Genomic DNA, 23380 nt, shown 5'->3' on the forward strand with positions numbered 1-23380 from the left:
CTACTTATTTATTACCATTTTTGATCAGCTTATACATTTATATTACGACTAACATATACTCAGTTATAAAACGGGTCTTTAGTCATTGGATATTTACTATCAAGGAGAGTAAAGCGTCTCATACAAGTTGTGAATTATCGTTTGCAACATTGTACAAATCAATATAGAAATTATGCATAATCATAATTAACTGTAATGTACGCCTAAAGTTCTATATTAGACATTAGGATCGAGTAATGATAGGATTAGAGTTAATGACGTTTACAATGTTGCTTAAGTTAGCCATTAAGGTTGATTTTTCAGTAATACACAAACAAATTAAAAGTAAGTAACGATAGCCTAGTTGGGTGTGGAACGGACTGCCGAGACGAATTTCCGCAGGTTCAAACCTAAGGGCGCGTACCTATAACTTTCCTAAAATTATGTGTGTATTCTTTGTAAATTATCGTTTGCTTTAACGGTGAAAGAAAACATCGCGAGGAAGCATACATACCTGAGGAATTCTTTATAGTAAGTTTGTGGGTGTGTGAAGTCTACCTATCCGCACTAGGCCGGCGTGGTGGACTAAGGCCTAATCCCTCTCAGTAGTAGAGGAGGTCTGTGCCCAGAACCGCGACAGCATATAATAAAGAACTGATATTACTATATATTTGTATAAAATTAACTTACATGCATACATACATAACATCACGCATTTTATCCCCGAAGGGGTATGCAGAGGCGCAACTAGGGCACCCACTTTTCGCCAAGTATATTCCGTCCCATGATGTGATAGGGGGCGAGCCTATCGCCATATCGGGCACAAATTCCAGACTCCGGGCTGATACTGAGCAGAAAAACCCAAATATCACTTTGCCCGACCCGGGATTCGAACCCAGGACCTCAGAGCGCTATTGTACCGGACGTGCAATACAACTACGCCACCGAGGCAGTCATTAACTTACAGCTGTATGTAAGATATAGTGTAACTAATTCATGGCAGGACTTTTTAAATTTGTTGCACAGTATATAAGGTTAGAATTTCATCAACAAATCCAAGTGAATAATATTTTAGTCCAATTCTTTTTCTGTCAGTTTTAGGAAAAGACATATCAAATCGCATTTAATACATCTTAATTTAAGCATAACGTGGAAGAATTTCGAAAAGCTGCTATTTTAACTATATACATATTTCTCTATACTAAGCTGTAAAATAAGGATGTTGCCTATTTTTCCAAAGACTCGTTAATCGCTAAATTAAGTAAAGAATATCCAACACAATCTTACCATGAAAACAATTTACGCAATTTTCAACTCTAAAGTTTGCGCATTGATTTTTCACTCAAAGCGTAAACCATAAACCACTGGTCACGTAAACCTATAACTTAGCATTATTGACAAGTCGAGACGAAATTCCCATGCCTTTTATGCCGCAGCTAGAATTTCTCTCCAAAGCCGAACAGGGTTACCAGGAAACGTTCCCTATTAGGGAAGAACCCGGAATGAACTGTCCCGACCTGTCCCAACAAAATGATTAATCATACTTACCAACGTCCCATATCGAGGTTTGTACAGAGTGTTGTGTGTTTGTGGGATTGTGGTTTGTGCAATTTAGAAATTATAAGTTGATATTATTCACATGTATATATACAGTATGTGCTACGAAATTATAATTATTACTGATTTATAACATGATTCTTGCAATTTTTGTGCACTGGTATGGGAATAAAAAAATATATATTTACTATTTTGTGAGTATATGGTTTAATACACTATAGTTTATATCTGAAACTGATTCTGAAAACATTAGAGTATTTTACCCTTTCTTCTGTGGTGAGAACTGCTTTCCGAACTGGAAGCAGAGTTAATATTAACGGAATATAAAGAATGCATAACATTTTACAGGTTCAAATAAATTATTTCATGTCATTTCATTTTGATAGAAATAGTTAAAAATATAGCCTTGGTTTTACGGCAACGTATCGGTTGTAGGGTTGTGGATCCTATAAAAGTAACTAATGTGCGTGGTATTCAATCTCCCACAGGCAAGTAACATTAAGCATATAGCTGATCGCGAAAACTAGAACTGCAAAATAATTAAAAAGACTGTGTATCTGCCCTAAATTACAATAAGGTCAGTAGGTTAAAAATAAAAGAGACTAAAAACCACCTAAATCAATTGACGGTGACTGCTATCTATGTACAATATTAGTAACTTCCGATGTGCCTAATTCTAATAAAGGTAAAGGCTATTTTCATAAAACCCCGGTAAATCAAACACCCTGTAGAATTCGTCCGAACCGCAGCTGAGCCGATGAGACGGGCCCAAATCCTCTTCAATTGAACGCTATTCTTAGATTCATTTGTAGCCGACTAATGTGGACACACCTTTTTATTAAATACGGGGCTTTGAAGTTTATTTCCTTGGCTTTATTGAGTACTAGCTTTTGCTCAAAGGTTTTCCCGGTTGACTCTCTAATTGAAAAAGGTTACTATGATCTTTGACTGACTGACTTGACTCCACCATAGTTCAAAAAATTATCCAAATCTATTTAGTATTTGCTTAATTTCTTAAAAATGATCCACAATATATCATATTCGTCATTTATATGTTATTACTAAGGAAGTGCGTTCAAAATAAATCTAAAGTAGAAAAATATTTGTACAAAGAAAATCGGATTACTGTTATGTAAATATGAGAAAATATTTTCTTTACCTGAAAGCTCGCTCAGGCTTCAGATGTGAGATTACAGGAAATGCGTTTTAAAGGCTTTGTCTAAAATATATACCGTGTTTATTGTGAAAAGGACGTGTAAGAATTATTGAATAAAATATTGGAATTGAAATTCTGGCTTAGTTGCTACGGATTTATTCGACATAAAACTCTACACTGTTATTAAATCAAATTTATTATAACAAATTAAAATGTAGCTTTTCATTATATAATTAAGTATTAGTTTAACTAGAATGTATTTATTTATTAAAAAAAAAATCACGTCGAATTGATAACCTCCTCCTTTTTTGAAATCCGTTAATAAAAATAAAATAACACTTGAATAACAAAAACAACTTGAACATTTAAATAAAAATTAATATAAGCTGTAATTTTTTTCTAGTCTTGTATAGTGTAAATATTATGAATTTTCTACAGTATGTGACTGAAATTAAGGATTCTAAAGTTACCTAACTCAGCAGGTTCCATCAGTCAGGGCAAGCAGCTCTGACTTTTCAAAGTTATGTGTCTATTCTTTGTGAATTTTCGCCTGCTTTAACGGCGAAGGAAAACATCGTGAGGAAACCTGCATACCTGATTTCTATGTAAAAATTTTCAATGTGAAATCTACCAATCTGCACTAGGCCAGCGTGGTGGACTAAAACCTACCAGTAGTAGAGTACGCCCGTGCCCAGCAGTGGGGCAGTATATTGATATAGACATTATTACCCATCACCACTGCTCTTCATCATACAACGGACCGTATCAACTGAAAACAGTTTTCGAAACGCAGAAGGAGTCACAATCCTCAGTAATGGGGGAATGATTAAGATAAAGAAAGGCAGATCCACACTAATACAACACATAGATCGATGACAATATGAAGTGAATTACCGTTTAATAAAGGACATGAGTCCTTACGTCGTGTATGTATGTTTACACTATGCTGGTGGTCTAGGAACTACTTCGAAATTCTTGGCTTATTGAAGTTTGTTTAGTAGTATTTTTTTAATGCGGCCACATCAAAATGACCCTACTGTATCTGATGGTAAGTGGAGTGGGATTCAATAGAATGTCGATTGACCAGACGATGATTACCTCTCGGCAGTTGACTCAATTATGCCGGCCTATGATATAATATAATAATAGTAATAATATCAGCCGTGTGATATATTCTGTCCCACTATTAGGCACGGGACTCCTATACTACTGAGATGGAGTAGGCCTTAGTCCCCCACGCTGGCCTAAAGAGGATTGGTAGATTTAACACACCCTCGAAATTCCTATAGAGTAATTCTCAGGTATGCAGGTTTCCTCACGATGTTTTCTTTCACCGTTAAAGCAAGCGATAATGCGACTCTGGCATACTTATATAGAAGAATCACAACAAATAATTTTAACTGAGAATCTGGCAAACATACCAAAGACTAACATTTGCATCGTTCACTTATCGGCTCGATAATAGAATCCGAGAATTGATAAAGTATTACAAAAATCATTTGGCATGTAATCTGTGCCCGAAGTATGTTAAGTTGGTTGAATTATTTTTACATACATTTCATTTACATATTATGAATATGTTTATGCGAATGTCAGACATTGAAATAAACTATTTCGGATTTAATCACGGTTTTGTATATCATAATTTAGTTTCGACGTTTCGAAAATTAGCTTTCATGGTCACGTGGTCCCGGAAGCGGGGGGGGGGGTGTACTGAGATGTTGATCGTTTTACATTTAATAATTAACAAATAACGGTGAAGGAAAACATCGTGAGGAAACCTGCACATCTGAGAAGTTCTCTATAGGAATTTCGAAGGTGTGTGTAGTCTACCAATCCGCACTAGGCCAGCGTGGTGGACTAAGGCCTAATCCCTCTCAGTAGTAGAGGAGGCCCGTGCTCAGCAGTGGGCAAGTATATAATACAGGGCTGATATTATTATTATTATATTATAATTAACAAATATTAATTAGCTAAAGTAATGATCCAATATTAAGAAATAACTATTTCCGAGAATTGTGTGTAAAAAATTCAAAAGTATGTTTGCGCAAGTACGGTAGTAACCCTCTGAGTAAGAGATTCGAGTCCAACAGTGGAACAGCAGAAGACATTATTCTTTTAAAAATAATTCAAATCGAAGATATTTAGTATACTAGGTATAAACAAAATAGTCTGTTACTCACAAGCCTTCAGACAGTCTCAAAACCTCTACGCTCCACAGATCCCTTTGTTGCAGATTTATTCAGTGACTTATATCTTTGTGATTTTTTTCTGCCAGGGAGGATGCACGTGCACTTGCAGCCTCTCTCGGCGCCCATGGCATCAAGTGCAGTGTTGTCTCTTTAATAAAATAAAAAAGTAATCACTTAAGTGTAGCGCATTGTACTGAAATAGAAAATTTCCGTTTTTATAACATTATCAAGGCGAAAGCAACCCTGTCTCGACGAATCAAAGAAGTGTCAAACTAAAGAAGCGAAGTCGTAAGCAAAAATATATTTACTCACAATACCCTATCTAGATACTACAAATACGAGAACTTTCCTCTTCATGTACGTCACGTTCTCAATAAAGGTCGAGTATGACGTTAATAATATAATTGCTCGAGGTAAAACCATAATATTACACAAAAATTGTAATTAACTGTAATTTTATTTGGCGTCATCAATCACAATTTTTATTCTGATGTCAGGCGTACAAATAAAACAATTATATGTCGTCATCGAGTTGATTTTTTAAATGGAACGCCAACGCCATCTTATGGCATTCGACAGAATCTTCGCTACACAGCGCAATGAGGATGTCAAACGACATCAAGAAGGCCGGAAAGCTAGCAGTCAAAGAGAATGACAAGCCTATGAAAAATTAGTAATTCAGCAGGTGTTGATCGAGTGATCGAATATTATTACTGGAGACTAGTGCTGTGGGTGCGTGGAGACTGTCTCGCGTTCCGTAGTAGCTTGTGTTGTTGGAATTACAATTTGGGACAAAAACTACAACTATTAAAATCTTACTTCGGTTATAGTGATCCGACATATCCCCACATTCGCCCACGATACTTAATAGTAACAAGCTATGGAAGACGATAACGAAAATACACCATGCCTGCCGTTATATATATCTTACTAGTTAATCTTTTGCATATAGCAGAAAAGTCACCAACAAAGTAATTGGTAATTAGACAGTAAATCTTACTGGTGTAGATCTTATACTAGTGGTAGGTACCACAACAATGTCTATTTCCGCTGTCAAGCAGCAATTCACTGTTGTGTTCCGGTTTAAGGAACATTTTAGCCAGTGTAACTAATGAACATAATAAGACACAAATTTCATGTATCAGGGTGGCGAGCGCAGTGGAATACCAAACAATACTTTGTAATTCAAGGTGTTGAAGGGTTTTTCTACTGTTTATGGGCGGTCGTATCGCTTACCATTAGGCGAACGTCAAGCTCGTCTCTTCATTTAAAGCGATAAAAAAACTACAACATCTGTTGAACCATCCATCCTATTAAATGTTTGTTAGAAGTAAAGGATACCCTATCATGCAACATCACTTGGCGAAAAGTGGGTGTCCTGGTTGCACCTCTGCCTAATACTTGGGAGAAATGCGTGATGACTGTTTGTTTGTTTTGTTGCTATGGAAACCCACTATGCCGACGTATTTGTAAAACCGATGTCACCTTAGATTCGTTGTTGAATCTAGAAAATAAATACTATTATGATTGTATGGAGTACTCATCCTTCGTTTATCGTATAATATCATTTAACAAATAAGACGAAGTCTTTAAAGTTATCTTACTAAGATATAAATGCGTAAAATTTGTTAAAATGTTTGTATGTATGTTTGTTAGATGAAAACGCAGATAGAGCTGAACGGATTTGAATGAAATTTGGCAAACAGATAGACTGGATTAACAAATAAGTTGATTGGGAGAGAATGCCCATGGCATTAAGTCCGCCTGTAAACCATGTGTACAAAGTGTAAATAAATAAATAAGTTGCTTTTTTTCGACAATTTACTCCCATGAAACATAATAGTTTTTTTAGATGACATTGGCGTCTTTATTTTATTTATTAGAGATATCATTGGATGACGCATACAGTACATATTTTAATACAAAGGTATTCGCATGATTACCTTTTGAGGCTACATAGAGCGTCTTACAAGTGGCACTATCAATGAAAGGCTTTCTGCGCAGGCGAAGCCGCGTGCAATACTTAGTGTATATATATATACACCTCATACAATCATTTTATGACGTACATTATTGATCAATGTATCGAACATATTCCTCCATAATCCAAGGCTTTTATTTCATTTCTGCACGAACCATTTTGGTTTCTCGGAAAAAAGTTGTCAAAATTTCCTCGCGCCATATCTGTTTATAATTGTTAAGAGGAAACAATTAACAATTAATTTATCGATGCCATAAATTCTTGATCCTGTTTTCGTTATGGAATCGGTTAAATTGTTGCTTTATAGCTCTTTATTGGACCCAATAAAATAAGTAACACCTGACTTTAACTGCACATTAAATATTATTGTCGAAATGTTACAAGTTGTGAGGAAATTTGTATCATAATAAGCATTTAAGTTGTATTTACCGACAAACGAGTTGTTTTATGAACAAACGAGATTAGCGAGAATTGAAAAAAGAATTTCACATTTATTTACGAAAGATGTTCTATTTTTAAAACATTTCTTCTTTTAGTATATCGCTTTTACCATGAAACGAATGATGAATGAGACGAATTATACAAAAATATTTTTAAACGAAAAATGTCGGTAGATGATCCCTAATTAATTATAACAAAAAATATTACCTAAAATTATGTTCACGCTGAGAAAAATAAATCAAATATTAGCAAACCTCACGATATTAAGGAGCTAGACCCATAAAAGAATTTATCACCCAAAAAACAGCGGCAAAAAGTAGAAGGTCAATTTGTAAAACAAAAATATGACAAGGACCCGCCACCCAAAAAGACCTCTACAAAATAGACGCCTTAAATATTATCATAATTCTTTATGGCACCTATAAAATCCATAAAACTGACATATCTCAAATAATTTCGAACACAATGGAAAACAAAAAAAACCATCAATACAAATAAATAACAGTGACTGTTTTAGAAATATTTGGGTCTGTGTGATTTTAGGAATAATAATAGACCGGTCGGTGTTGTAGTTGCACTGTGTACGCGACCGACACGTCGAAGTCGCTGGTTCAATTCCCGGGCCGAGCAAAGTGTTATAGGGTTATTAATCAATATCATTGGAATTGTGTCCAGAACATAACAATTACCCCGCCTCTTATAACAAAAAATCTGACATGGCTATCAAAATGTGGAGTGGTACATACTTACCCCTAAAATTTGATGTGTGTGTAATGTCAAAGAGAGTTCAGTATTTCGACTTGAAATAGTAAATGTAGAGAGTTTGAAACACAAAATCGAAAGCGCACTACGACTGATTGAATGGAAGCAAAAGCCTTTGCCATGCAAAACATGGCGTTTAAAAACGAAAAGAAATTGAAAATAAAAGTAGTTCAACTAAGTCATTTAGTTTTTGGATCATATATATTTTAGAATTATAGCTATTACAACATGTTTAAATGTCTATAATGCTCTGTAGAACTGTTAAAAGCATTCCATTTACAAAAATATAAACAACCGTTAGTTATTAACCCATGATTACTCATTTAAGTCATAATACGAATGACATAATCATTTTTTTGCTAAAAAGGGCACTTACAAAAAGTTTTTAGTGAAAGTCCGTCTTGTAAACTATCGCTCGTTTACGTCACTCTGCGGCTAAACAAAACATAACCGATTAGTCTTATCGCGGGCCAGGTAAACATTTCTTTTAAAACGAGTAAATTCCTCACAAAAACCCATTACAAGCAAAAACAAACTTTAATTCAACTGACGTAGATTATCATTTTTAAATTTCAACAACACCGCTTTTTTGCTTTTGACGTTAAGCTTTTAACGTTGTTGGATAATTAACCTTATAGTATTGTAATAAGAGTGATTTACGATTCGACAAGCAGATCAAAGTTCAGCAAGGGCTGAAGAGGGTTTCCTTGACAGTGTGTCCGTCAAAATATTTTTTTGTTTGATTAGTTCAGGTAAGCCAGTATTCGTTTATGCGTGACAGTGGGCAGTTCTTTGTGGTTAACTGGATCTGTTAAACAGTGTTATTAAGAATACAAACATAATTAGGGAATGTAAGCAGGTGGGTGTTTCTGATCTGATTTCATGGAAATCTCTTGTTTTAATCTGTTTGTTTTTTCTGTATTACCGTCTTCTAGATTGTTTATCTTATTAATTTGTTGTATGTCTTTATAAACTCTTAGTAGATTAACTAAACGTATTGTTATTAGTTCTATGTCTCTTTATTTTGCATTTTTGTGCTTTGAACTATTTGTTTAGTTATCTGTATGATTCTGGAATTTAGCAAATACTTTAAATCTTTTGCCGCCAATTCTTTTATCAACCAGTCCATCTTTATCGGTAACATTCTTGCATTTAGTTTTTATAGTTCCGTCTAAATACTTCGTCGTTGTAACTGTTTGGTTTTGTATGTTTAACATACCATAACATATAACTACTTTTCAAAACAATGAATTTAGCGTAAAAAATACACATACTTAAATAAGTTTATATATCTAAAGTTTTTATAAATCCGTCAAAATAAATTCGTGATTGTAACTTTTTGGTTCCTTAAGTAACACCAAAGTGCTTTCAAATCTACGAATTTAGTATAAAATATTCCAACTAAGATAACTTTATATATATTAATTCGAAAACCAATATGAAGTTTGTAATATATTACGCAGAGAACATTTGCACTATAACATATTTTCATGCAGTAAATGCTGAGCACGCGAACATATGAAAATTCTACTTACATCATATATTTTCCTGTAAAGGTCACGTAGCTTCACTGCAGTTGCTATCTCTATTAGAATATCACATATTTACTCAGAAACTAGAGTTCATAATAATTTATTTCTATCTTTATATTATTCATATTTTACATCCACGTCATCAGCACACCCTCTCTTATAATCTGTAAGTCTTTTTATATTAGCTTATATGGACTACTGGTGGTAGATCTGTCATATGTGAGAGTCCGCCTGGGCAAGCAGCAGTGTGTAGTTACTGGTGTGTTCCGGTTTGAAGGACACTGTAGCCAGTGTAACTATTGGACATAATAAGACTTAACATCTCATGTCTTAGGATGACGAGTGCAGTGGAATACCCAACAAAACTTTGTAATTCAAGGTGTTGGATGGTGTTTCTACTATTTATGGGCGGTCGTAGCTAAAAATTCTATAGTTAAATCTAAGCTCTTACAATTCACATTATAGTTTATAATTACTCAAACCAGAAGAAAGGAATATATATTTATTTAAAATCGAATAAAAGGTTACAGTGAAGGTCTCTAAATCACTTATGTGATAATAAAAAAAAAATATGAACAAAAAATATTTATCGCCAAGAAATCTCTGGTTCAATTAAAATCGGCTGTTTTTAAATATGTAAACATTAAAAAGGTTTATTTATAGATGAAAAGCCCAATCATGTTGACGTAGAGCATGGATTGTGTTTAAGCCCGATATCATGGCCTAATGAACGTCATTCAGCGAGCATCAGCTTCCACTGCCGTGAGCAGCGTTTGATGTCGGATGCTGGGCGGCCAGCTATTAAAATTGATCGTGTTAATAACAGAACTGAATTGAAAACATTTTGTAAATACCTTCAGCAGTTATATCTGTACCTTACTTGTATTTTATAATTATATTCATATTCTGGTCCCTAAGATATAGGGACTGTCTAGTATGGGGCCCCTGTCAATTGATGTTTTGTTTTAAATTACTGATAAGCACTAAATCTAAAAAAAATTTTAACTACTTATGTGTTATTATTATATAACTTGGTTTCTAATTTATGGGCTCCTCTTCCCATACTTAGCACGCAAAAAATATCAGGCCATTATGCGTGAATTTAACTTTCCTATATTGCTAATTTTAGGCATGCAAGCTATACCAAACTAACTTAGCTGAAACCGGAGTAACAATATAGCAAAACATTTCGAAGAAATAATTTTATTCGTAGGGTAAACCCAAATTAAATCTAGGTCATTAATGTGCAGTTTCTAGAATGAAAAAGCAATATTATATAGCGTTATTGTTTATAATAATTTCCTATAATTTTATTTATTTTTGTATATTTTAAGCTTTTATGTAAGTCTGATTTGTAATAAACTATTTGAATTTGAATATTGACGGAGCACGGCTCAGGTAGGCTAAACCAATGGGTGGTGACGTCAAAAATCACGTTACAATATTCGTATTGTTAGTTCGATATAAAAACCCATTGTGAACACAAGTGTGCCGTCGAAACGTACAATCGGATCCAGATGGACGTGAGGTCGTTTGTGTTATACATACGAAGTATGTGCGTGGCTTGAGATAGAAGATATCGCGGTTTGGAATTAATTTTGCGAGGTAAAAAATCAATTGGTGGATTTTTAATAGTGATTTGGGTTATATGCTGATTGATTTTGTCTTAACGTAGACTTATTGGTTATGATAATTAAAATCAGATTTAATCGTGACTGTGTTTTTCCTTATAAATTACTCAGTCGCATCTCGGAGTCAGCAAGATGGCGGTTAGATGCTCCCGTGCCTTGGAAAGCCCGTAAAGCCTTTGGTCCTGCGCCCGATCTCTTTCCAGTCATGTCGGATTGCCAACTCATTGGAATATGAGAGTGTAGGTGTTCCTACACTCTGTTGAGTGCATCTGTGTATTACGCGTACACTTGTGCACTATAATATCTCCTGCGTACTTAGGTGATCTGAGAATGGCCGCCGTGACCAAAATTCGGTTAGAAATCACTCACTCATTCAATGTGGTTATATAACAATATCAAGAGAAAAAAGTAACCTTATTGTCAATAAGGTTTATCACAGTTTGAGAAAGTTAACAACTTTTTTATCACTCACTCGAAGACGTGAGTCCTGTCACGTAGTACCCACATAAGAGTTTTTTTGTTTCGGTTTGTTTGGGAAGCTAAAATATATTTTGTTTTATTCTTTATCTATAGCACAGTGAGACTGAACCGCGACCAACTATGACAGATTTGCCACCATGTTTTTTTTTGTACTTATTGGGTACATATTGGCTACAAAATATATCGACAAGATATATATCCAGGTACATATATGGGAGACAACTAAACGATTATCTAATGGCCAACACGTACAGTTAGAAACAAAAGTAGCTGAACAAATAAAAAAAAATAAAACACTTCGACTCATTAATTACATCCGATATATTTTTTCTTTGTCTAACATAAATTAAACCTTTTAAGTTTATTTTAGTGAAGAAAAAACGACCGTTAATACAGACAAATAAGTTGAAAGAAGATTAAAAATGTTGAATTTGTTAAGCTACTTTGGTGACTATTAATTACATCCGAATATTGTATATTTTATAGTTCGGAGAAATTCAAGCTTCCAACCGGCGAATTAGGGATTCTACGAAATACAATCCGAACTCTTCCCTCCCAAATCTCATGACATGCACCAGATTGATTGAAGCGAAACATCCAAGGTTAATCCACACATGTGCACCGCAGACTGCAAATAAACTGTAAAACTGTTGATTAATCCACTTCTAGTCCGTAAACTGTATAATTATTGGACATTATGAGGTTATGGACAAAGATCTTTACATCTCCTGAAGGGCAATACCTCGTAGCGCTTTGAAATGCAAAGTATTGTTTATGAGTTATCGCGTTACTAATTAAGGAATGTCTTTTTCGTCGCACCCTTCAATTACTCTTCTTATTTTCTACTACGGCGAATAGCCTAGTTGGGTGTGGAATGGCCTGCCAAGACGAATGTCCACAGGTTCAAATCCCAAGGCACACACCTTTGATTATTCTAAAATCATGTGGGTATTCTTTGTGAATACTGGCCAGCGTGGTGGACTAAGGCCTAATCCCTCTCAGTAGTAGAGGAGGCCCATGCCTAGCAGTGGGACAGTATATAATACAAGGCTGATATTATTATTATTATGTTTTCTACTGGCATTGTAAGGCGACTCCATCGCATCTGACAGTAAGAGGAACAAGGTTCATTTATAGTGTTTTTAAGTAGAGATGAAGTTTTCAATCCGAACCAGTAATTCCTGAGATTAGCGCGTTCAAACAAACTCTTCAGCTTATATAATAGAATAGACGTATAGATTTTCGTTGTAATACGTATTAATACAGTAAAAAAGACATTACATAACAAATTATCTCTGTATAGTGTTAAAATACTTTGTAATTCGAAGTTATAACTTCTGTCTTCTCTTTATTAATTTCCACTACACACAAGCTATATTCATTGACTAAATGTCAAAACATACCCTTTAAGTCCACCACGTGACCATGAAGACTACAAAATCTTCAAAACATCGCGAGAAAATCATTACATAAGAAGTTTTCATTGGAACATTCGCATAAACATAAGTAATCCATTGACGGATATTCTATAGACATGTACGTCATATAAACTATTTCTTCAAAATCTGAACTAAAATGGCAACCAAAACGTCACTGTTATGACCTATTTATTCACTTAAACAACAAATAATTTAATCTATTTTTATAATACCCTTAGTTTTTCACTTACACTCGAGTTCTTATATTATGAGCGTCACTCCGTACACAACCACGCTGCCAATGTTGAACCATACTAAAGTCAGATGTACGGATCGCAGTACAGTTGAGTCGAACACAATGAGTGTACAGAACGCCAGATATAGTACGTAGTACATATCGATGAAGATATTATACCCCAAAAATCAAAACCAGATCAATTCCGTCCCAACCGAACGCCAAACACGGTATAGTTCAAAGTTCATTAAATTAAATTGATGCATGACCACGGATTGCGGTCTGTGGTATCGCTGCACTTTAGGCCTGTTAATTAAAGCTTGTAGTTGTGACACATTAGCATTTAAACGCGTTTGCAAGGTTTGGTTTGGGGTTTGACAGGTAATGACAACAGTTTAAGAGTTCAAAGGACATGTCCGTTTTTTGTATGGGCGCTGGTTTTTGATTTCAAACAAATTCCAACCAAACTCAAAATTACTAGATAATAAAGTGGTAACGATGTGGAGCTCGGAATCATTAAAGGAATAGTTTTAGACCCTTCTATTTATAAGAAAAAATAGCGACCCGCCCCGGCTTCGCACGGGTGCAATGCTGATACTAAATACAATACAGAAAAACTGTGAACGATGTATATAAAAACATAGCGGCCCGCTCTGGCTTCGCGTGGGTATAACATAACAAAATAACAGTATTCTCCACTATTTAATGGATATTATTATACATATAAACCTTCTTCTTGAATCACTCTATCTATTAAAAAAAAACCGCATCAAAATCCGTTGCGTAGTTTTAAAGATTTAAGCATACAACCCTTTGTATGCTTATCTGCAAAAGTAATGTATGCAAATAAATGGTATTTTTTCGACAAAATACCATTTATTTGCATACATTACTTTTGCAGATAAGGCATTGTTGAGATTAGTAGTGGCCCAGGAATTTCGGTCTGTTAAAGTAGAAAAATAAATTAAATTACATAGACCTCTACCTCGACCTCCAGACGAGTTGAAATTAACAACTTACTTTGACTTAATTCCGTCTCATTTTAAGCCTAGGACTTGAAGTAGGTAAATACGAAACTTAATGAAAAATAAGCTTTAGAATAAATTCTTTTAACTTAAAGATTGTATTCGCTTTAATCTAGTATTTCTCAAGTACGAAATATACTAGTTTCGTGTTTCCGTCGCTAAGAGACTGCCTGCTTTGCTGTGTTCCTTTTGATCTACATCGTAGCTATTTTTATTAGGCATTATGATATTTCATGACCTAACACTGCCTTAGTGACGCAGTTATACTGGCGTGTACGTTGCGACCCCGAACTGAAATCCCGAATCCTGCAAAAGTTATATTTACTTTCTACTCAATACCATCCCAGAGTTTGGAGTTTGTGCCCGATATAGAAGACTCGCCACCTATCAAATCATGAGACGGAATAGACAAGGTAAAAGTGGGTGCAGTATTTGCGCCTCTGTCTACCTCTTCGAAGATAAAGGCGTGTTGGCTTTATTTAACGCTTTAGCACAGCATAATGCTGAGTGGTCACATATCTGTCGCAACCTTGACATGCAGTCATAGGGATTTTCGTTTGTTTTATTTTGATAATATCATAGAGTTTTTTATTTAGTTTTGATACTTGTTACTAATTGTACTTGTTTATAATGCTTAATCCTTTTTTTCCTTTATACGTTTGTACTAATGCAAGTCTGTCTGTGACAAATAAGTTACTTTTCTTTCTTTCTGTCTTTACAATGCCAAGTTCTTTACAGGACCATCACGAAGTTCCATTTTGTAGCTGTGTGTCGATCCTTACATTTCTTTTTACATTCTAATTAACTTTAAAATAGTTTTCGAATTTAATTAAGTTTATTTTTTAAATAAGAGGAGCGCCCTCCCGCAATTTGTTTTTAATTAAAATTTAACTCGCCCCGTTGTCTCGCTTGTGTAAACGGTTGTCGAGCTTTTGCGAGCTTTGGCGAGCTTTCAGCTTGACAGATGAGCTGTTATCTTTTTAAAATGTTAGAGGATTGTTTTTGTGGGGTTTCCTTTTATTTCTCTGCAGTGAAAGGTCAGATAGATATGTTAGAATGACGTCGTTTGTTTTGTAGAAAGTATGATTCTTTTTGAACATGATTTTAAATCCGAACAATTTCAGTGTATTTTTCGAAATTTATATATCTCGGAATCATTGAAGAGTTATGTTCAGCAATGAACATACTTTAACTGATAATGACGATGATTAAATGCAAAAGTACTAGAAATTATCCTTGTTACTACCATAAGTCCGATAGTGTTTTTATCCCAAAGCTTCTCCGATATGAATTTTTAAATCTACTGTTCTATTTCTGAATTCATCGTATTGAAACTCTTTAGCAATACAAATTCCAACACAAAAGCAAATATAGTCAACTCAAATACGATCGAGGTGCAAATGAAAGCCCACAGAGGCTCACTGGTCCGCGCCATTACCCACTATAAATGGGAATAGGTCGTCTTCGAATCAACAGGTCATGTATGACTGGTCGTACAAATTGACTTTGTTTGTGTTTAAAAACAATGTAGCCCCTGATTTACATACTCGCCGAATACAGACCAATAGTCACGAACAAGAGTATGTATTTTATGTATTCGTTATTCATAATTCATGGATTCACTACTTATTCGCCGATAGTCTAAATGAGGCAGAAAGATTGAATTTCTTTTCCCAGTAAGCAATGGCTTGATAATGTTTTTGGCATTGCATATCCATCGGCGGCGAATGCTTACCATCAGAGAATTTTTACCCTCACACCCACCAATACAACTCCTGTACGCCAGGATCAGCAGTGGCACGCATTATGACACCGAGCAGTGAAGCTCGGCGAGCCTCAGGGAAAACTAATTTGTCATTATCCCGCAACTAAATTATAATAGAAAGATAGAGAGTAGTTGGAAATATTAATTGTCCACTTCCCTCCATAGCAAAGCGGGAGACAAAATAATGAACTAAGGAGGTTTTAACCTCAAGGATTCGGACGTTTGCAACTAGATAAAGTAGTTATAAAGCACCACGGATAAAATTAAAAGAAAGAGTCCTATCACATGCTTGTAATCAGGCGGATTACTTTCTCGTATGCTTACTAAGACAATAAAATATGGTTGTTTATGCCTGTCTCGGTGGCGTATGCGGTATAACAGCTGGAGATAGTTCGTTCCCGGGTCTTAGAAAGTGATAAGCTTTCTGCTCAATGTCAAGGGATTTCTAATCAGTATCAAGGGATGCTTGAGATAGTGAACAATATGGATTTCTCGTATGGAATATAATGGAGAAAAGTAGGTGTACTACTAAGGTTTTGATTACTCTTTCAGGGGTAAAAGGTGACTGTGTGTTTTATAGTATGATTGTTAGACTGCGCGCGCATGTGTAATAGTAGTAATAAAGCGACATATAGATATATATTTAAGATATTGTATTTAGATACGTGCGTCTGATTTAGAACTGCCAGGTGTGCTCACGGCACCCACATAAATTCCGATTTGATGGAGCACGTGGTAAGATATTTTTAACAGAAAATACAGTTCCAAGCTTTCATATATTATAATCTATTCAACTCTGCATTAGTCAGAAACAGGATATGAAAAAAATATTTCTAGATAAAGTTTATTTGTTTTACAACGATTTTTTAAATTATATCATTGTAAGGTTGCGAAACTCTGAAATATCCACCCAATCCACCAATATTTATAAATTCGTTTCATGAAATATTATTAAGAAAAACCTTTGATTAAATTGCAAAATATCTCTACATATTGCTAAATTTTGTAATAAAAGAATTAACAAAAACTTCTAGGGTACACTTTCACAAATAAAAACCAAATACATGGAGGATAGACCTTATTAGGAACAGGACTTTTTTCGGCCACATAACTCATAACTAAATTATGTAATACATTAAGTTAGAAATGCATCACCGAATTTATTCGCGGAAATCAAACTTAGGACATCCAATTTCATAGCTTACGACACTGCAAACATAACTGATCATAATTATGCATTAAGTGAATATTTTAAACCGATGGTCTTATCACAAGTTAGCCGGTACAGATAAAACTCTATTGTTGGCTGGAGTTATCTGGAATAAAATTCCATTATGAGAGATAAAATTATGAACATTGGACAACTCGAATGGACAAACACAATGGGGATTATGGAAACGTCTTAAAACGTTTGCATTGTTTGTGATAATGATGGTGCTGTAAATGTAAAGTCTTGATATAGCAATGTATTACGTCTATCATTTGTTATAAGGTTATTTATTTTAGGTCAGAAGGCCCTATTTGGGGGTGAATCCGTCTTTTTGCAATTACAGGCGTTCTAATCAAAGGACAGATTCTGTACGGGTAAGAGAGACAAAAATCACCTATTTACCTGTACGACTATCAAAGCTGTCCTTCGATTAGAATTACAATCTGATGGACATGCTCCCGTAGACGGAATAGGGCCGCGTGACCTTATTTTGAAATAAAAAGATCACGCAATTACTCACAAAGATCCTTATGTAATTCTTTTATTAATAACCAGAGGAAAAGAAAATATAGTCAATATTTTCAAACAACCTTCCGCATTAAAAAGGACTTAAAACTTTTCAAATACGTTTATTGCCAACCCAGACGTCGCTATTATACCAATCGAAAAACCGTCCAAATAATGTGTCACAAAAAATAAATATACCTTTTAATAAAATAAACCTGTGGTATCTGTCGGGGATTTAGGATAAAAGGCGGGGCCGTTGGACCGTGTATTTCACAGTTCGTCGGGCGCGAGCTAATTTTAACGACCCCATGTGGAGCTTTACACTTGCGGCCGATAGGAACTATGCAAAGCGCTAACTTCACAATTGCCTATAGTTCGGATGTACAATTGCAGCCCTTTGTAAGGTTTTTGAGGATTTAAGAACAATTAAATTTGAATTAACTTGTATAATATAATAATATCAGCCCTATATCATATAATGTCTCGCTGTTGAGCACAGGTCTCCTCTAGAGTTGAAAAGGATTAGGCCTTAGTCCACCATGCTGGCCCAGTGCGAGTTGAGATTCACAAACCCTCAAAATTCTTATAGAAAACTTCTCATGTATGCAGGTTTCCTCACGATGTTTTCCTTCACCGTTAAAGCAAGCGATAATTCAGAAAGAATACACACATAACTTTATAAAAGTCAGAGGTGCGTGCATTAAGTTTTGAATCTGCGGATACTCGTCTCGGCAGTCCGTTCTACTCCCAACTAGGCTATATCCTATATAATTATATCGCTATGTAATAGTATAAGGTATCTCAGAAATACAAGTACAGCGTTCCAAACCTTATAATTTTAAACAACCTCACAATACTGTTGCCAGCGTATGGTTAATTTCACTACATATTCACATCAAAATGTATAAGATGTTAAGTACTTTACTAAAATATTTTATTTCATACTAAACTTCTTTGCAAAAATTTCACGGTTGACTTAATTTAAGTGAAAATATATTTTTAACACATAAGATATTTAATGCTAAGAATTCCGAATTATTTTATGATAAGCTATTTAAAACTATTTAGGTACTACTATATTTGTTTACAAATCCTTACCTACAATTAATTATAATTATAAATTAACTAATTGTACCCTTTTGCGCGCCTCAAGTGTTTAAGGAACATAATGAATTCGTGTTTAAGGAACTCATTTTAAATATTATTACTGTTTACGTTTCCATTCTATCCCTAACTGACGCGAGAGTAATTTTGACGGATCCTAAACAAATAGTAACTTATGAGGACCATATAACGTTCAAATATGTTTGGCAATAAATTCATATGAGTCGTATTTACCGGATCACCACACACACATCACGCATTTATCTCCAAAGGGGTATGCAGAGGCGCAGCCAGGGAACCCACTTTTCGCTAATGTGTTCCGTCCCATGATGAGATAGGGGGCGAGCCTATCGCCATATCGGACACAAATTTTAGACCCCAGGCAGATACTGAGCAGAAAAACCTAAATATAATTTTGTCCGACCCGGGATTCAAACCCAGGACCTCAGAGCGCTGCCATACCGCGCATGCAGCAAAAGTACGCCACCGAATCAAGCATACTGACATAAGTATTTCATAAAATCTTTTTAAGAGAAACTTATACCGCCTTCAAAAACCACTAAAAATCCAAAAATAATTTAATATGACCTATATACTAGTTACCAATTTTGGAGTCGGTGCCTTATAAAAAACAACAAAAAATATTCGTGCATATTACAAAACAAATTAACCGTCGCGACTCTCTGCTCTCAAAACTACCGAATTTCGATAAAGTTTCGTATGAAGATAGCTTGAGACCCCGGGAGGGATATAAGCTACTTTTTATCTCCTAAAATATAGAGCAGAATTTTTATCCCGGAAAAAATATTTCAGGCGGGCAAAGCCGTGAGAAAAACGTTGTATTTCGATAAATACTGCACAGATTTTTTGTACACAGCGCGTACGAACATAAAGCAATACTTTTTATGATGTAAACATTCAAATGAATGGACCATTCGTGTACAAACATTAATAAATATTCATGTTGTGTATCAACGTATTTTTTTTATCGATTTAAAATCAACCTACCCTAACATCTCTGCAAAACGGGGTCGAGGTAAAAGTTTTTAATGGCATTGATTTTACGACTGAATGACCTAAAGGATCCTATTCTGAGCAAATCAAATACAATAAGTAAAAAAGGTATTTTTTAACTAGGATTAAGGTTTTTCTAGGTAAAAATACATGCCACCTGACCTTTTTGCATAGTCTAATGATCAGCCAATGAAACAATAACCAATAATTAAAAAATAAAACATCTCTAAACAAAACATTTTATCTCGGCTATTGAAATACAAGAAATCATAATATAAAATGCGACGCTATCATGCAATTCATAATTTATAGGTAGATATCTCACTCAACACGACCTACTTGCCTGAGAGTCGGCACGCGAATGCTCGCAAACGTTTCCGCTGCCGCCTTCCCTCCTACCTTCGACCGGATGTCGGCGATACGCTGACAGCCCACCTACTTTCATGATAAGCCCCTGTTTCAGCATTAAAGAGTTTTTATAGCCTTTTTCAACGGATATAACCACACTGATTATACTAAATCAGGTTAGTTAAAGAGTTTAGTAGAAAGGTTGAAGTATTTGGAGTCTTTACTTTTCTCTTCAGAAATATAAGACGTATGAGACACCTCAAAAATCACTTCACTAAAAATCAAACTCAATTAAAATTCTTAATTTAAAATCGAATATATATAACATAAAATAGAATGTTCAAAACAATGAAATTAAACAAAATTCATACACGCCACTTTTAAAACTAAAACATTCGAAACAAACAAAGCTAAAGTTCGAAATTCAAATTCAAATCGAATATGAAACGCATATCACGAACCAATAAAGTTCCGACGCACTGAAATGACAGCAAACAGAAGCCGACAAGCTCAGGTAATCTAGTTAATGTTGCGTTTCTAGTCACCGATACTGATTCGATCATTGCATCCATTGATCGAATTATTAAATGGTACGTTTCGAATGTATGCAAATTGTTTATCATCGAAATGTTTAGCATTGTAGTTATGCGCTTTATTGAGTCTGTAAAATCATTTCGTGCCTTCATTACGGTAATTATTAAACTTCCAAAATAAATTAGTCATACTCCTTGGTCAAGTCACTTTATATGACTTAGTTATACAACTCGTCAGAGATAATATTCTAAGAAAGGATTAAGTAAAGTTAAGCAGTGATAAAAATGATTCCATGCAACGTGACATTTCATAATTTCCTTCATAAAGTAAAAGCGGGTAGTTCATAACTCCACAAATAAATTTCCGACGCGACGTGACGGGAATGACGGCAACACTCATTCGCAGTCCGGCAGGTAACCTAGTTATTGCAACGAGTTAGTGATTCAATCGATTCACCGGGCTGTATGTTCATCTATTAACGAATTGATATGTTCCGGCTTTGTGTTCTGTTTTCTCCGCACTGTGGTTCGTGTAGTTAAACAATATCAAATTGGGTAACAGACAAATTTCATGTATGAAAATGATGGTATCACCAGCATATTTTGTGTTGCTATTTCGAATTATATGCTACAATATTATCTAAATAAGGTCTAGAATCTATATTTTTATGCATTAAAATCGCAACAGTCAAATATTCCTTTGTTAGAAAATAATTTTACTAATATAATATTAAGCTTGAAATTATATCATGCTCACAAATAGCAAACTTCTGTTACAGTAATTTGAAAATTATGCTATTATCAATTAGTTTTAAAATTGATTGTGTTAGACAAAAAGCTATGAAAGAATATACGGTGCACTAACTAATTAATTAATTCATAAACCTTCCAACTTCTAGCAGAATAGTTCTAACTTGTAATTCTGGAACGTTACATTAATCACTAGAATTTCACCCGGGTGAGATTTATCCGAGATGCGCATGACTAATTGGAAACGGTTACCCGGCTGCGCGGCTCGGATATTTAATCCGGGTATACCAGGTTAATTATGGAGAAAAATGATGTTGCAATTCGAGCTCTGTATTTCAGATGCTTGAAATGCGGGGAAATATTTTGCTTTTATTTTTAAGTGTTGCTTTTATGAGTGGGTGAAAGAGATAAGATCACAAAGCATTTAATTCATCATAGCTAATGGTACTTCAAAAATGTACCTTTTTATACGTGCTTACGGGTTAAATTCCCTTTGAAGAGTAAATTCTGTGTCTATTTCCGTCAAGTGCTTATGTAATCATTAATATAATGGACATAATGCCTTATGTAATAGTATAAATATATAATATCTACCCTGTATTATATACTGTCCCACTGTTGGGCACGGGCCTCCTCTACTACTGAGAGGGATTAGGCCTTAGTCCACCACGCTGGCCTAATACGGATTGATAGATTGCGCATATCTTCAACATTGTTAAACAGAGGTATGCAGGTTTCCTTACAATTTTTTTTCACCATTAAAGCAAGCGATAATTCACAAAGAATACACACATAAGTTTAAAAAAGTCGGAAGTACATGCCTTGGATTTCGAACCAACAAACATTCGTCTCGACAGCCCACTCCACTCCCAACTAGGCTTTCATCGCTTCCAATGGAATTACTAGACATTTTACTTCCACCCACCTCTAATCGTATTTCTAAATTTTGGCGATAAATACTTTTTCCAAGCATGCAGAATTATTTCATCATCATCATCATCTCAGCAGGAGGTCCACTGCTGAACATAGGCCTCCCCTACGGATCTCCACGTTGACATGTTGGAAGCGGCCTGCAATCAGCGCAGGCCGCTTCGCATCCCCCGGGTTGGACGGCAGTGTGTGTAGTTGGCCTCACGCTGCCGTAGACGCCGAGGGCGTCCTTCGGTGCGCGGGGGCTTCTGAGCCCAATAGGAGACGGGCCGCAAGGCAGCACCGCGCATGGGCGGCTGCAGTCGCAGACTAGACACTTCAACGTCAGAGGAAGCCCGCAGCCGTCCCTAATGCGCCGAAGAGGGCCACCGCGGAGTTTTAGCTGGTAGGCCGTGCATAGGTTTAAGTTGTATATAGGGTTAGGGACTCGGCCCGGCGGTCGCCCGAAGGTCGTCATCAAATCCGGGCGGCTCAACGCCGGGCCGTAAGGCACGGTTACCCCAGCATAACCGCTCAGTCGCCCCCCACGAAGGCTGGGCGGTAGTAATAAGGGACTTTCTCCGCGAAACCAAAAAAAAAAAAGGCCGCTTCGCATCGCAGAATTATTTAACAATAAACAATATTGATTCATATCTTGGTAAAAAGAGCAATTCAATTATGCATACGTACATTTATCGGATATAAGATTTAACTATGTCCAGGATGAGAAGTGATATGCTATTGTTTATGGGTGGTCCTATCGCTACAGTCACGCAAGCGGTAAGCTTTTTTTTCCGTTCATTTTTATACTAATGTATTATATATGTTACTCGCTGACCCGGCGAACTTCG

General features: G+C 35.5%; 1 protein-coding gene across 3 annotated transcripts in view; it reads left to right on the forward strand.

Annotated features, from left to right (window-relative positions):
* The window catches only part of LOC115455992 (rho GTPase-activating protein 7), a 273226-nt gene that overhangs the window by 206345 nt on the left and 43501 nt on the right, over window positions 1-23380 (forward strand). The window contains exon 1 of one of the 3 annotated variants that reach the window (XM_037446756.1): window positions 8712-8927. The exons of the other annotated variants lie outside the window; for them this stretch is intronic. The gene's annotated coding sequence lies outside the window, so the exon portion shown is untranslated. Of the gene's footprint in view, window positions 1-8711; window positions 8928-23380 lie in introns of those variants that run through there. 3 annotated transcript variants of the gene reach the window in all.

The sequence above is a fragment of the Manduca sexta genome, chromosome 6 (assembly GCF_014839805.1).
Source record: "Manduca sexta isolate Smith_Timp_Sample1 chromosome 6, JHU_Msex_v1.0, whole genome shotgun sequence".
Classification (NCBI taxonomy): Eukaryota; Metazoa; Arthropoda; class Insecta; order Lepidoptera; family Sphingidae; genus Manduca; species Manduca sexta.